This window comes from Athene noctua, chromosome 4 (genome assembly GCF_965140245.1).
Source record: "Athene noctua chromosome 4, bAthNoc1.hap1.1, whole genome shotgun sequence".
In the NCBI taxonomy this organism is placed as follows: Eukaryota; Metazoa; Chordata; class Aves; order Strigiformes; family Strigidae; genus Athene; species Athene noctua.
In genome coordinates this window covers 32,839,504-32,855,744 of record NC_134040.1, presented here as the reverse complement: position 1 = coordinate 32,855,744, position 16,241 = coordinate 32,839,504, and positions in this window count along the sequence as shown.

Below are 16,241 nucleotides of genomic sequence, written 5' to 3'. Positions count from 1 at the left end.
TTTGATGTGATCGAAGCCAAAAGTGTTTTTGCTTTTGCATAACAGTCAACACTGGCTCCCAATTCCAAGGTCTCCTGCCCTTTCCTTCCCCTCTCTGTGTATGGCAAGGACATATGGCTTTGTTTCATGTTACTTGCTCACACATATTAGAGGTTATCCTTAAAAGTATTCTGATCAAGGCCAAAGCTCTAAGAAGGTTCCCACTTCTTAAGAAATTCCCTCAAATACTACACTTTGGAAAAGGGAAAGAGGGAGCGCATTTGGATAAACAAAGGTGGACTGGCTAAAAAAGAAGTCCAACCACAAAAGCAACTATAAAACTCCATGCTGCAGAAGATAATTAAAGGGGATTGTGTTTCCCAAGAGGAAATCAGAGGTTGTTATGTGCAGTTTTCACTAAACTGCAGTTTAAGATCTGTACAATTGTGCTGTAATCAAACAGGAAGAACACCAGCAAGGAGCAGTGTGAAATCTATGTGCAGGAAAGCCTGCTAAAAGTGTCTCGTTTGCCCACATAGAAAAACCCCGAGTCTGTACCAAGCATCTTCAAAACCAAAGGCAAGTAGTGATTACATGCTGTTTTCCTGGAGTATACGACAGATTAGTGGACTCTAGTGTTATAAATGTCACAGGCCTTGCCCACCCTGCAGAGGGTATAAATCAGAACTGCAGAAAACCACAACTGAATAGGTGTCAGGAAACATAGTTAAAGGAAAAGATGTTTCATGAAAACTTGGAGATAATGTTGCCAATGGGTACTGATGGCTCTGATAAACTAGAGAGCAAAGAGCGAAGTTATTTGCTGGGTTCTGTCACCAATGATTTCTTTAGCTGTATGTGCATCATTTCCCTTCTATGCCCCTGTTTCCCTTTTTCTGTTTCCTACAGGATAAGAACTTCAGTGCAAAACAGGGTCATTTCTATGGAGCTGTCAGACAGTCCACAGCTCCAAAGTAAGAGCATCACCATACACACAGAGTTTGGTGTGCTTTCAAAAAATAGAACAAGAAATGAAAAACACTTACCAAAACGGTTTCTAACAATTAGGAGGACATTTATGAGCAACCTTTACAACTGCAACCACCAGACTTCACAGTATCAAGAGCAGCTACAGAGTACCAGTAGGACTCTGCCACTTGAAATAAAAACAATGCTAGCAAAGCAGGGTGGTGGTTATATCATCAGTGAATGACACCCTAATAGTTTTAATTATTTAATTTGATTAGAAAAGGAACTTACTCTGAATTCTGGTATTCTACAATGCCATGGATTCTGAAGTGAAAACCATGGGATTCATATTTCAGTAAACATCATGGAGAATAATATAGCATGACCATAATAAAATTAACCTACTGGCTTGAGCCCTATGGGATTTATTTCCAGAATTGTTTACCAGTAGACCTCCCCTGCACTCTGCAGAATAGATTCTGCTTTCATTTATCTGCACACAACCTCTGCTACAACACTTACAGCTTTCCTATCATGAGTCTTGAAGGCATGCAGGTGATGTACATAAAGGTGAACAAAAGCCCTTCTGTATTGCTGCATGACATAATACGGGCCCATTTGGACTGAGATACCAGGTCACTGAAGGGTGACTCTTGGTTCCACTAATTTTTAGAGGCCATTTCAAAGAAGTCAGAGGTGTGAAGAATTCCAATAACCTGGAAGGTAGAATCAGTAGTAAGATGTAAAGAAATTCAACTGGTGTTAAAACTGGTATTATAACTGAGTCTTGGGGGTGAAATAATATTCCATTCTTCTTTCCCTTCCATAATTCTTCTAGCACTAGTATCACCCTGAGTGGAAGAGAAACTGCAAACTCGAAAATCTTGACAAGCAGAAGAGCCTTTTGTTGTAGGAATGGTAGCCAGTGCTGCAACAAATCATCTATCCGCAATGTTGGTATAAAAATTACTTCAGAGAGCCAGTATGTGGACTATTTAATGTGGTTGCCAGAAGGCCCTTCATAAAAATTCATGACTCTAGTAGCTGGTCCTAGTTGCCATGAGACTCCTTGTGTGTTCTTCTATGGAAGGCAGACAAAACAAACCCATACTCCATGTCTCATCAAAAGAGCTCTGTCTGATTTTAACTAAATTGAACATGGAAAGGCTCCCATCATCACCCATTACAGAGATGGCTTTTCCATCACCTACGGCTCAGGAGCATCATTCCTATCTGCTCTACCATCCTGTAGGATCAGGCAGCAATGTGCTTTAAACATTATGATCAGACCCAGCAGAAGCAAACCAGAAAACTTTAGGGGTTTTGCTTCATCCAAAGGAACAAAACCCTCAAAGGGGCACTGCTACTCATATTGATGTCTATTCAAAATTTTTACTCAACAGTAATCACAAATCTTTACTGGGGAATATAAAAATCATGTCATATCATGGTATGCAAATAGTTCCTTTCTAGTCAAGGCCTTACAAACATTTCTTTTTATACCCCTCTGAAGTTGTCAAATTGATCTGCTTTAAAGAGGAGATAAAAAATACCCAGGTGAAGCAGAAGGACATAATTTCCCAAATTGCCCTACTCAAACCATGAAAAATAAGTGATGAAGCTTAATTAAAGTTTAATCCAGCACATTAACCAGCTTACCTCTCCAAACACTCTTTAGAGATTACGACTCACTATTAACACAGTCAGAAACTAATAACCCATACGGGGAATGAAGCCCATGTCTCCCACATCCGTCTTCTCCAGGGGTGGTTGGTTTGGTCCTGGCAGCAGCAGCCACTGAGGATGCCCAGTTGCTTCTTCAGAAACACACTGCTCAAGAGATCATTGCTCAATTAAGACACTGTCCTAGCTGGAGTTCTGAGAAATCCGTATCAGGAGTTATATACTCCATATCTATATCAGGAAAACACCTACCCGTGAATCATTTAAGCACTTTTAAGCTCTGGTCTTCTAATGCTAAGGCTGACTTGCTAATGACAAGGTCATCTTCCTTTGGAATCACAGACCACAAAGTGCTGAACACAATAGCCTAGCTCAAGACAAGAAGCATGAGTTTCTATATCACCACCTGATAATGGGTAACTTACTGCTCACAGAAGGCAGACAAAATGCCTGAGAGTTTTCCTTCTGTCTCGTGCACATTTCCAAATCTGGCTTGCAACCAGTATGTGAGTTTACAACACTGCTTTGGATAACGTGATTCTATCCATACACTTCCCCATCCCTCCTTCCATCACCACCATGTGTTATTAATATACATCTTTGGAACAGCTACCAGTGCACTTCTGAAAATCACTTTCCTGCCATTTCATTGTTTTATTGGAAAGAGCAACTGAAGCAGAAAGAAAAATAATGCAACACAACACAAGAACTCTTCATTTTCAATTCAGTAGCTGGCAGGCCAAAAAAGTTGCTGAGATCAGTACAGGTTTCCTAGCTGAGAACTGGCTTCTGCCTGGAAGCTGTGTTGCTGGAGTACAGAAGGTCTGGAAGACCAGAACAGTTTTGTTTTGCCTTCACAAACTGCCCTTTCCTCTGTGGTTCTTGTGTGCGGTTTTAATAGAAGAGATTTGTAACCCATGGAGAACAATTTACTCCTGTTCATGCCTTCATGAATACAAACTCATTGAAATGCAAGAACACACTTCCAGGGAAGGCTTACTATCATTACAAGATTGCTTTCTTCTCCACTAGTTTGTGGCATTGCCTTAACAATTACTATTACTTTTAATACAGAGATACTGAAATAAATTTGTAAATTTCCCATTCTCAAAGTGCTTTCAACAGAGGAAAAGCACTAATTTGAAGAATTTACCATGCTGGGATCTAGAAAACAACACAGGAAAAGAAAACATCCTTTTAATTGACATTTCACCATTTGTTAAGTCCAGAATAGCTATACTGATGAGACATTCAGCATAATATTAATGATTATTATTTCACTGGTGTTAGTGTTTCTGATTTTTAGGACCTTAGTGGTCATTCAGCTTCTGTTTCAGAAACAAGAATAATCTTCAGACAAAAATTCACAACTACATGTGGTGGACTTCATATGGAGTTACTTTCATTGAAACACAATAGCCTATTCAAAAGCAATTTTAAAAAAATAATCTGCTGGCTAGGATTTTTCAAAACTTTCTTTAACTGACTGCACTTATAAACATTTTCTTTTCCAGGTTTTTTTTTTTTTTTTTTGTGTGTGTTTTTTTTTTTTTTTAGAAAATAATAAGGACAATAAAATTTCAAGTTACATAGATGTTCTGAGTTTAAAAATCATGCCGCACGTGAACAAATAATACGATTCAAATTGTTCAAGAATAATAGAAGCAACTTCAAAACCTGCAATATTTTCCTATGTGGTATTTTCAGTAGCTCTAAATGGAGCTAACTTGTTTTTTGTGATATACACAACTAGGCAAAGAGAGATGCAGGGGCTTGTAAACTGCAATATTCTTTGGGGTATATTTTTCATTAATATACACTAACAACATAAAAGTTGGCCTCTACTCCACCAAGTACCAGCAAAGTGAATTAAGTAGCATTTTTCTGAGAAAGTTCCACAATGAAACGAAAGTCTCCACCCCTTTCTGCCTCATGCATTACAAAGTCATTACTGCCTTTGCAAAGCAAAGAGACAAACCATTCCTCAAGCACAAAAAATTGTGGATGAGAGCTCCGCAGCTACCACCAAAAGTTACACCTCCCTATAAAACTATAGGGTACACTGCAACAGAATGCTCAGTCCTTCACATAAAACTATCTCTGATGTGCAAGAAAGAAGGGAACTCTCTAATTCCTGGCTAAGATTGTACCATGGAACAGAAAAGATGATTTCTCTGCTTCTAATGGGATCATGGTCTCCAGCCACTTTCAGAGAGCATGTGTAGCTATGAAGAAGTAATGAGAGAGAAAAAGCAAGGAAAAGCAACAACAGGAAGGAGCTGAATCCTGACTAGAAGTGAGGTGTTTACAGTCTGTGGCAATCAGCTGTCTTTCCCCAACTCAAAGGGCCTGTGATCTGCAGAACACAATGGAGAAGGCTATTGGCTAAGGGATTCTATGAAGGTTTCTGAGCAGTTACAGGGAGGTCCTAGACAGGTGGAGCTGAATTCCTGCTTTTGGGGCTGAGGATCTGTGTTGAAGACATGCTGGGTCTCCCTAATGCTGCAGCTCAATCTGCCCACATTTAAGCAGATTTCTTTCTCTTACTCTTTATTGTGACATGTGGGTCCAATCACTGTCCTGATCCCTTCTGGATATCACATATTTGCTTTGCTTTAGTTTTACTGTTCCACCACACACTTCCTTTGAAAGCCTGCCTCCCTCTCCATCACTCACTTCCTTTAGTTTAATAGTTCCCAAACTCTGTCTGCGTTCTGAGCACAAAGGGAAAGTTTTATTCCTGCAGCCCAGATCCAGACTGAACAGACAGCACACTTTATCACTGTGATGCTGCAACATTAGTCGGTTCCCAGGATGTGAGATACGTTGGGGCTTAATGGCTCTAAGTCCTGGTGTTAATGCTTTATAGATTTTACAGTCAGCTTCAGGCATGAATACTGTCCCTTAGCTAAGGCTGGTTTCTTCAGTAATGTGAAGGGTTAATCTGGACATGCAAGAAATGGAACAACACCTGGGAGATGAACCTGCTATTGTAGGAATCATGCCCAGGTTCTGTTTTGCTCAGTCTCAACACCTTCGAGCCCTGCTTAGGGGTGGACATGGAAAGCTGCTTTGTTAGTGACAGTGTGTGTATGTCAGCACTGAGGTGAACTGTGCTTTGTCTCAAAGAACCAGCTCAGTTTCTCTCCAGTCTTCACTCTGAGATTGCCTTGCAATAACCCCGGCAAGTCCCATGTCAGCTGCCTTCACCACAAGTGACTGCTGCTGGTATTCACAGCAGAAGAAGGAACTGGTGAAACAGCACACTGGTTACAAAAGACACTTACTCAGAAAAATTTGCTAGACAGCACAAAGGCAACTTTCAAAATTTTACCAGGCAAAGAACGCACCCCCTCCTGCACCCAATGACCTCATTTCCCCCTGTGAGCTTAAAGCTGTATCTGCCAACACATGGGCTGGATACAGATTGTCACATCTAGGCTTAAGGTGCTTTACCAGCTAGGAACACCTTCAGCTAACATATGCGTTTCAAAGAAAATTCAGCAGAGTTTGCAGACCTCACTCTTGTAGCTACGTCTACTCAGACACCATAGGGAAACCCATCTGTGAAACCCATGTGTGCCAACTCCCAGGTTCCCTTTGTTTTGTACTGCAACTATCGTTGTGACAGTAACTACCACAGTGCAGAATAGAGCTCTTATTCTGAAGTTCATGTAGGCTCCATCTATCCACAGGACTCTTGAAATATAATAAGGCAACCAGAAAGTTAAAGAGTAAATTTTGGGAATTAACTGCTTTGCATACATTCAAAACTGCAATGCTGTTTAGGATTGAAGTGCAACAACACATTCTTACACTCCTCACTGCTCACCTTACTTTTCAGAGTTCAACTATGACAGCTAACTGGATTTGTGCACATAAGTGTCTGAAGATGCTTCCTAAATCTCTGCATAATATCTGAGCTGATGACAATTGGATTATGGATCCCCACCTTCCAAGGAAGGGTTTCAAATCGGGAAAGCACAACCTGATGAATGAAACTCAAACCTACAGACCATCTGATCCTGTCATATCCATTTGTCTTACAGGCATGTAAATCCAGTGATCAAATGAAAAATAACCAGTTTGGAAAGAGTATTCTTCAGTTCTCATTCCTTCTATACTTAGTGGTTCATAGGCTCTCTCCTAGCACATCTGTTGGGCAGGTAGTCTTTTTCGTCTACATATTACTCCTGCCTTTGGAAGGAAAAGAGATGAGAGGTTTGATTTTCTTCCCTCCAAGCAGAGACCACTAAACATATTGTAAATAATGCAAAGTTTATCAGAAAATTAAATTTAATCAAACTTGAGTGGTCTAAACTCCCAAATAAATTAAGCTATATAACTAAAAAAAAAAAAAAATACATTCTGCATCCTTACCACAGGGACGTTTTTCTCTCTTTCCCATCACTTGCATGCTGACATTCATTGCATTACAACTATCATCAGAGAGCTTCTCTATCTATACAGTTCCTTGCTGTCCATATTCTCTTTCTTGAGTAGACCCAGGTCAGTCCAGCAATCAACAAGTTAATTGGAGTGCGTTCACTCCAGTAATTTCATGAGCAAAAGTCCTGGATGAGTCTCCTCACCAGGAAATCATTCTTCATTTTGGGTCATCTGCTCTATACTGAACAACTGAAAGACCTTTATCTCTGTAGGTCATATTACCAATTACAAATTGGGATGAAAGGTCATCTAATCCAACAGATCTTCAACTAGATCGGGTTGCTCAAGGCCCTGTCCAACCTGACTATGAACACTTCCAGGGATGGGGCATCTACCACCTCTGTGGGCAACCTGTGCCAGTGTTTCACCACCTTACTCATGAAGGTAAATGAACTGTAATTCACAGGAAGAACCTCCCAAGAAAAGAACTACTGGCAAACAGAGCCACTGTGGGCCTGTGCTCACATGTTATGGGCAGCAGGTGAACCCCCTCCTTACCTATCTTGCCTTCCTACATGCCTCTGTACAACAGGTATGAGGCTTTGGTCAGTCCAGTCAACAGATGATGTGGCTGATGTTCAATCTACACCAGAGGTGTTGCCAAGGTCAGAAAGGCCTACCCCATGTATCAAGACCACCTTCATGAAGAAGAAAAGATGGTTTATAGTTGTAGGTGACTCCCTTCTGAGGGGAACAGAGGGTCTGATATGATGGACAGACCCTCTTCTTAGGGAAGTCTGCTGGCTTGCTGCAGCCCAGGTTGAGGACATCACTAGGAAACTTCTTAGCCTGGTATGGCCCTCAGATACTACATATTATTGCTTTTCCATGTGGGTGGTAATGAAGCCGCAAAGAGTAGTTGAAGGGCAATTAGAAGAGACTTCAGGGCCTTGGGATGGTTGCTAAGGGTATCTGGAGCACAAGTAATTCTTCCCTCTATTCTTCCAGTTGCAGGCATTGACACAGGAAGAAACAGACGGACTCAGACTATTAATACATGGCTCCGTGGGTGGTGCCATTGCCACAGTTTTGGGTTTTTTGATAATGGGATGGTCTACACAGCACCAGGGCTGCTGGCATCAAATGGGATTCACCTTTCTCAAAGAGGGAAGAGAGTCTTTGCTCATGAGCTAGTGGGGCTCATTGACAGAGCTTTAAACCAGTCTTGAAGTGGGAAGAGGATAATACCAGACCTGTTCATGATGAGCTGTGGGATGACACACCAAGGCCCTCAGCCTGTTGCTCTGAGATGTGCTGGATACACTGGAGCACACCTGAAGTCTTACAGAGATGAGCCAGAGCTCCTGAGGTAGTAAGACCCAACAGGGAAACACTGGTGAAATACCTCAAAGGAATTGTGTTCCTCTAAGAAGGTGACACAGCCAACAGCTCAGCTGAAGTTCCTCTACACCAATGCATGCATCATGGGCAACAAACAAGAGGAGTTGGAAGACAGCATGTTGTTAGAAAGCTGCGACCTAGTTGCCATTACTGAAACTTGGTTGGACAAATCCCATGAATGAAGTGTGGCTATTGATGGCTACAGGTTGTCCAGAAGGGACAGGCGAGGAAGGAGGGGCAGAGGGATTGTCCTCTATGTCAAGAAATTGATAGATTGTGAAGAATTGTCTCTGAAGAATAGCCACAAGCAAATTGAAAGCTTATGGGTAAGAATTAGAGAACAAGGCAACAAAGAGAACCTTGTGATTGGTGTTTACTACAGGCTGCCCTATCAAGGGAAGCCTATTGATGAAGCCTTCTTACTCCAGCTACAGGAGGCATCACGCTTGCAGGCTCTCATACTGCTGGGGGACTTCAACCACCCCAACATCTGGTGGAAAAGTAGCAGGGTGAGCTGTAGGCAATCAGGAGACTCCTAGGGTGCGCTGAGGATAACTTCTTAAACCAGGTAAGAGACAGCCCTAGCAGAGGTGATGTGATACTGGACCTGACGGTCACCAGTGCAGGTGAGCTAATAGATGATGTCAAGATTGGAGGTAGTCTGGGCTGCAGTGATCATGCACTGGTGGATTTCACAGTTCTGAGGGATATGGGTCAGATGAAGAGTAAGAGCAGGACCCTGAATTTTAGGAAGTACAACTTCCACTTGTTTAAGGAGTTAGTCTACAGGACCCCCTGGGAAACTGCCCTCAGGGACAAGGAAGCAGAACAGAGCTGGGAAATCTTTAAGGATGCTTTCCATAGGGTGCAAGAGCTCTTAATCCCCAGGTGTAAGAAATCAGGAAAAGATGGCAAGAGACTGGCATGGATGAGTCGAGACTGCTGGTCAAACTGAAGAGCAAGAAGAAAATGCACAGGCAGTGGAAGCAGGGACAGGTGTCCCAGGAAGAGCATGCTGCCCAGTTGTGTAGGAATGAGGTCAGGAAGGCCAAGGAGGCTGGAGCTGAACTTAGCAAGGGATGCAAAGAATAATAAGAAGGACTTCTATAGGTATGTCAGTCAGAAAAGGAAGGTCAGATAAAGTGTACCTCCACTGGTGAATATAACTGGCAAACTGATAACAATGGACAAGGAGAAGGCTGAGGTACCCAACAACATTGTTGCCTCTGTCTTCATTGACAATCTCTCTTTCTGCACTCTTGAGTGGATGGACCACAAGACAGGGACTGGGGGAGCAAAGTCCTTCCAATTTCAGAGAAGGTGGTTCATGACCACCTGAGGAACGTGAACATACATAAGTCTATGGGACCTGACGAGATGCATCCCAGAGTCCTGAGGGAGCTGGTTGACATAGTTGCCAAAACACTTTTCATCATATTTGAAAAGTCATGGCAGTCAGGTGAAGTCCCCAGTGACTGGAAAAAGGGAAACATTGCACCCATTTTTAAAAAGAGTAGAAAGAAGGACCCTGAGACCTGTCAGCCTCACCTCTGTGCCTGGGAAGATCATGGAACAGATGCTATGCTAAGGCACATGGAGGACAGGGGCGTGATTTGAGACAGCCAGCATGGCTTCACCAAGGCTAAGTCTTGCCTGATCAACCTGTGACCTTCTATGTATGTAGTAATGACTACATCAGTGGACAAGGGAAGAGCTATGGATGTCATCTGTCTGGGCTTCTCTAAGGCCTTTGACATAGTCCCCCACAATATCCTTCTCTCTAAATTCAAGAGAGATGGATTTGATGGATGAACTGCTCAGTGGATTAGGAACTGGCTGGATGGTTGCAGGTGGTCAATGGCTCAATGTCCAGATGGAGATCAGTGATGAGTGGTGACCCACAGGAGTCCATATTGAGGCCACTACTGTTTAATGTCTTCATCAATGACATAGACAGTGGGATTGGGTGCACCCTCAGCAAGTTTGCAGACCAAACCAAGCTGAGTGGTGTAGTTGACACAGCTGAGAGATGGGATGGCATCCAGAGGGACCTGAACAAACTTGAGAAGTGGGCCCATTTGAACCTCATGAGGTTCAACAAAGCCAAGCACAAGGTCCTACATATGGGTCAGGGCAACCCCCAGTATCAATACAGGAGGATGAAGGGATTGAGAGCAGCCCTGCAGAAAAGGACTTGGGGATACTCGTGGATGAAAAGCTGGACATAAGCTGGCAATGTGCGCTCACAGCCCAGAAAGCCAACCATATCCTGAGCTGCATAAGAAGTATGTCCAGCAGGTCGAGGAAGGTGATTCTGCCCCTCTGCTCCACTCTTGTTGAGATTCCATCTGTGTTCAGCTCTGGAGTCCTCAGTAGAGGAAAGACATGGACCTGTTGGAGCAGGTCCAGAGGAGGGCCACAAAATGATCAGAGGGATGGAACACCTTTCCTATGAGGACAGGCTGAGAGAGTTGGTGTTGTTCAGCCTAGAGAAGAGAAAGCTCCAGGGAGATCTTATTGCAGTCTTTCAATACTTAAAGGGAGCTTATAAGAAAGGTGGGGACAGACTTTTAAGTACGGCCTGTTGCGATAGGTCAAGAGGTAAAGATTTTAAACTAAGGTAGATTTAGGCTAGTTATAAGGAAGAAATTTTTCATGATGAAGGTGGTAAAATACTGAAATAGGTTGCTCAGAGAGGTGGCAGATACACCCTCCCTGGAAACATTCAAGTTCAGGTGGATGGGTCTCTGAGCAACCTGATCTAGTTAAAGATGTGTTGGACTAGATGACTTTTAAAGGTCCCTTCCAACCCAAACTCTTCTATGATTCTATCTCATGCAGTCTCCTCTACCAAGAGGATAAATGCAAACAGAAGTCACACAGCTTTCATCTTTCAGAGCATCACCTTATTTATAACTCTTCACATGACTATTGGAATATCCATTACTAATTTTCTCTAATGAGATTTTATTAATTGTCCTCTCCAAGTATAGAATTTGGCAGGCCCTTTTGCAGAAGCTGAAATGAGGGAGACTATTCCAAAGGTATCAGTGTTTCCACATGAATTTAGCCCTGAGCCTCTAAAGACACTGTTGCTAGCTTTTATGGAATGAGGCCATGGTATGTCCTTCTGCATTTCAAAGAGAAGCTAAATGTTTACCAGAAAGTTCAAATATGTTTTGAATTTGATAACATCTAGAACTGTATTACAACAAATAAAGAAATGCTATCAAGTAATCTTCAGATTGCTCAGAGCAATGTCCTTGCAGTGTATACACACCCATGCATCAAATAAGACAGCATGCAGAGTTCTCCACTTATTATTCCACAATAATGCTTGTGGACAAAAGGTAAGGAGCTTTACATCAGCCCCCATGATCAGGAGATTTTGGAGACCAGAACTGAGAAATAATAATCAAGACTAGCTCTAAACAGTGTTTGTGGAAAAACAGATTTGAAAACTCCTTGGAGTACCAAAAGCTAAACTGACTGCAGGGATACTAACCATGAACAGGTCTTGCTGCTCAAATCCTGAATCTGAGAGGCCCTCCTTTTTTATTTATACTTGTTTCAGAGAGCTCAGGATCGAGTTTCTGAAGGGAATCCATTTGCACAGGTATGCTCTGATAAATATCTTCAGAGGGTGGATAACAGATACATTTCATAAATGGAGAAAAATTCTTTGATATGAGGCATCTGGCAAATAAAAGAGTGTCTTAGAGACAATAAGACCTTTTTACAGAGGGAAGATACCTATGTGGAGTGCTGGAGAGCCGCAGTAATGCCTGTACTAAAGACTTCCACTACAGGTTTGTGAGAGGGAACAAAGACTTGATACACTGGGTATCTTCTAAGTTATCTGAACATGTTCTTGAAACACTGCAACATCAGCTAGGTGGGATGCAACCCATCACTGACCTGAAATCTGCATGAGATCACCACATGGGTGCAGAGTATCGGGGGGTGGGGGTGGGGGTGGTGGTGGGGTGGGGGTGGTGGCTGAGTTTTTCCTAGTGCTAGTTCCTGCCCCCTTTTGTCATTTTTGTCAAGTTACCTGATGACTGTGAAAGCAATGAAGTGCAACCCATTCCTCTGTGAGCAGCAGCGTGGGATAAAGAAGCACTCAGCATCCCACACTGCAAACTGACAATATACCCAGGCATTTCCACACCAGTGCAGACAGTACAGCCCTGTTCATGTTGTAGTAACTCTGAGAATTACTTTGACAGGGAAGTTGGTATACATATATTCATAGACAACTTCCACTGACCCAATGGGAACCTCTTCCATCAACACCAATTATTGACCAGGCCTCTATAAAGCTGGAAAGAATTGTGCGCAGACAAAATACAATGATAAATAGACTATGCAGCCACAAGTCGAAGGATAACATTGGCAGCAACCAGGAAAAAACAAAACCTTATTACAAAGGCAACCACTTTGCCTATTTTCCTCCTCAACTGAAATTCCCCAAACACAGTTCTTCTTCTCCAAAAGAATATTCGGCTTTTGAAAGCTAGTATTTTGGACAAACTCTGACAGCAAAGGAAAAGCTTTACTAGTTATCTAATTACTAGTATCTATTGGAAAAAAATCCATTTAATTTTATTATTCTAGTCAAATGATACAAATGGCAGTATATGAGTCTGGGGAGGGGGGGAGATGGATCTATGTAATACATACCTTACAGTGGAATTACCTAAGAAAGACTCCCATGATTGAAGGGAGATTATACAGCAGTGTAGGTTTGCTAACAAACTCTTAAGTAGTTATTTTACAATAATTTTCTTCCACAAAGAAAAGTTGGCAAATTACTTAGCAGATAGGTTTTGAATGTGTATTTACACCACCATGAAGAACTCAGCTAGGGCACAGAAGACATGCCCTGACAAAGACTTGGCACGCAGAACCCTGTAACAAGTGGTGCGGATAGAGAATCAGGAAGGAGTCTATCTGCTATTTCAGAAAGACCCCACTCTGAAGTTCTTAGGGCTGAAGATTTGAAAGCTAGTGTCATTTTGGGTCTAAACTAGGGGAAAAATTAAGACTTCCATGTGGCTTGTGGGCTGCCTTAATTTAGCCCAGCAGCTAGAAGTTTCTAAAAGTGGATGTCAGGCTACACTTAGGTATCATTCATATCACAGGCAATTCTGTCCTGTAGCAAAGACAAAACCTAAATGGTATCTGACATATTGCTTCAGCCATCAAAATTTTATTTGCTAATTTGTGCTGTATTTTTACTACAGCAATTTTCTAACTATTCAAACAGCACTTAGTTTTCATTTTATAAGACAGTAAAGTTATGATTTTGCCCTCTGTTAGGCATAACACTAATAAAAAGCTATGGAACTACTGCTGAAATACTTGATGGATCTCAAGTGCCCTGCTCATTCCATTGATGGGTCGCTGCTCATGGAATGAAGTCATCATGTGTCTTCCTAGGGGAAGAAAACCCTTGCTTGTCTTATTGTATCCTTAACATGAAGTATTAAAAAAGTCACTCTGATTGGGTCACACTGATGATAACCTTTGCAATAGGTTGCTCATAATCTTGAATTTCTGCAGATGCCTCCCATATTAGCAACAAAATACTCTAAAGGCCTTCTCCCTCCTAAATAACTGCCCTGGCTTAAGAAACAGAGGTGTGGCTATATGCTACCCAACTAACACACTTTGGTCTCCCCTTGTAACTTTGTGATGCAAGGCAGGAGCAGCTCCACAAAGCCAGTGAAGTGGATCACAAATGGTGGAGTAAAGTCTCAATTTAGCTCTGCCTAGTTAACAATGCACTGAATAGAGAATTACCTTATATCTGACTGTGCCCTTATGCTTCACATATTGGGAATATTCACTTGTTACAGAATCGGTGGCTTTAAGAGCAATCTCCATGTTGCTTTACGTTATCTCTAAATCCAAATTTTGAGGATTAGAATGCATTATCCCTTTTCCCCTAATCCACAAGGCAGAAGCTTCATCAAGGACAGCACACACAAACATACAAGTCACAGGACACTAAAGACATCTGCTATCCTAAGAAAAGTGCAATTACAAAATTTCATGAGAGTTCACAAACTGACAGGATTTTTAACCAAAGAAGGTGCCATGAATTTCATACACAATTGGACTGGAAAGATTTTCAGAAGCACGCAGTCTATCCCAAAACAGGTCCCACTCAACTATCATCATTTGAGAACTGATCTTTATGTCAGATATAACTTGACTGAAATATTTTTGAGAACTCACAGTAAAAAATAAAAAAACCAAAACAAACTCCCCCAAAATACCAACAAACAGTAGCAAACACCAAAAACCAAATAGCTAATGCAACAGATGAAAGTACAAGAGCTACCTCAGCAGTTGATCTCCTTAGCTAAATAAGCTGAATTTTGATTTCTGGCTGTTGAGCCAAGTCTTCAGCTAGTATAAATTTGTATAACTTTGTGGAAGTCAATGAAAAGGCTCTGATTACTATCTCTGTATAAGAATTACCAATATTAAAAGTATTAAGCAAGATTATTTATAAATCAAAACATGACTACATGCAATCCTGCCCTGCATCTCAACTTCCCGGCCAATGCCCCTGCTGTCTTTCCCTGGCCACACAAACATGTTTAGCCCTCAGAATCTCCTAGGAAAGAACTAATAATCCTGCACTCATCAAAATGTTTTTGGGAGATAAGTCTTTCAGCTGATTTCCTAATTATTTCTTCAAGTAAGTTAAGACTGTGTTCTGAGGAATCCCCAATGAGCCTGGAGGAAGAGGAACTGAAAAGAAAAGCAGATTCTGAGAAATGCAAAAGCAACACAGACAAACTACCTGTCAAACAACAGTGCCAACGGCCTTAGAGAAAGAGAGCTAAAACCAGCCAAAATGTTCCACAGTACAAGAAAACTAGAACTAAACCAGCATTTCTATCAGTCAAAAAGATTAAGGAGGGTTCACAAGAAGACGAAGCTGGAGCCTGATAAAAAAAAAAAAAAACAAAACAAAAACCAAACCACCCAAACTATTTATTTTTCTTACTAATATATATATATATTTAATATATATGTAGTCACCTTTATGGTTTTGAGGCTTTCTAGCTAGTAGTTTGGAGACTTTTAATGACTTTGCTGCTCCAGAAAAACAAAACAAAAATGTAAGCTAAGATTCTCATGTAAGTTTATTATTCCAGGAGCTAAGATATCAAGAAAAATACCATTTACCAGGAAATTCAAATTGAAGTCAACAGAGCCTGCATCACCTCAATACTGAATTGAGGCCAGAAGCTGTGTATCTCATCTTTTTAAAGTGGAACCCCAGAGGACCAGAATCTGTTTTTCTCTCTTATTCCCTCAATTATTTGACAAAGAAACTCTTGCCTTTAGCTGAACTGAATAAAAATGTATAGGCTGTTTTGCTAACCCTTCCATGTCATAGCTTGCTAGTCCTACAAATTACCCTCTACAGATACAGGTACAAGGGGAGAAGTAAGCTCTGCAGAGCTCTTCTGTGAAAACATCTCTGACACAGTCTCAAGTTGCCCCATCCTCATTCCTGCAGCAGTAGAAGCTCCTCTCCTCCATTCTGCCAGGCTGCTTACTCTTTAGGAGACTGCACCCTTGACATCTCCCCCAAACATCTTTTCAGCAGAAATAGAACAATTACTACTGTTCTGGTGTTGAAATGAACATATAGTGAGAACTTAGTGCTGATAAAGAGACAAGAAAAGGCTCTTCCAAAGACTTCTTGCCTGACCTCAGGTGGGTGAGGTTTAGAAAGATCAATCCACTGCTGCAACCTGACAGCAGTTCCTACCTAGTAACACCACCAGAATTTG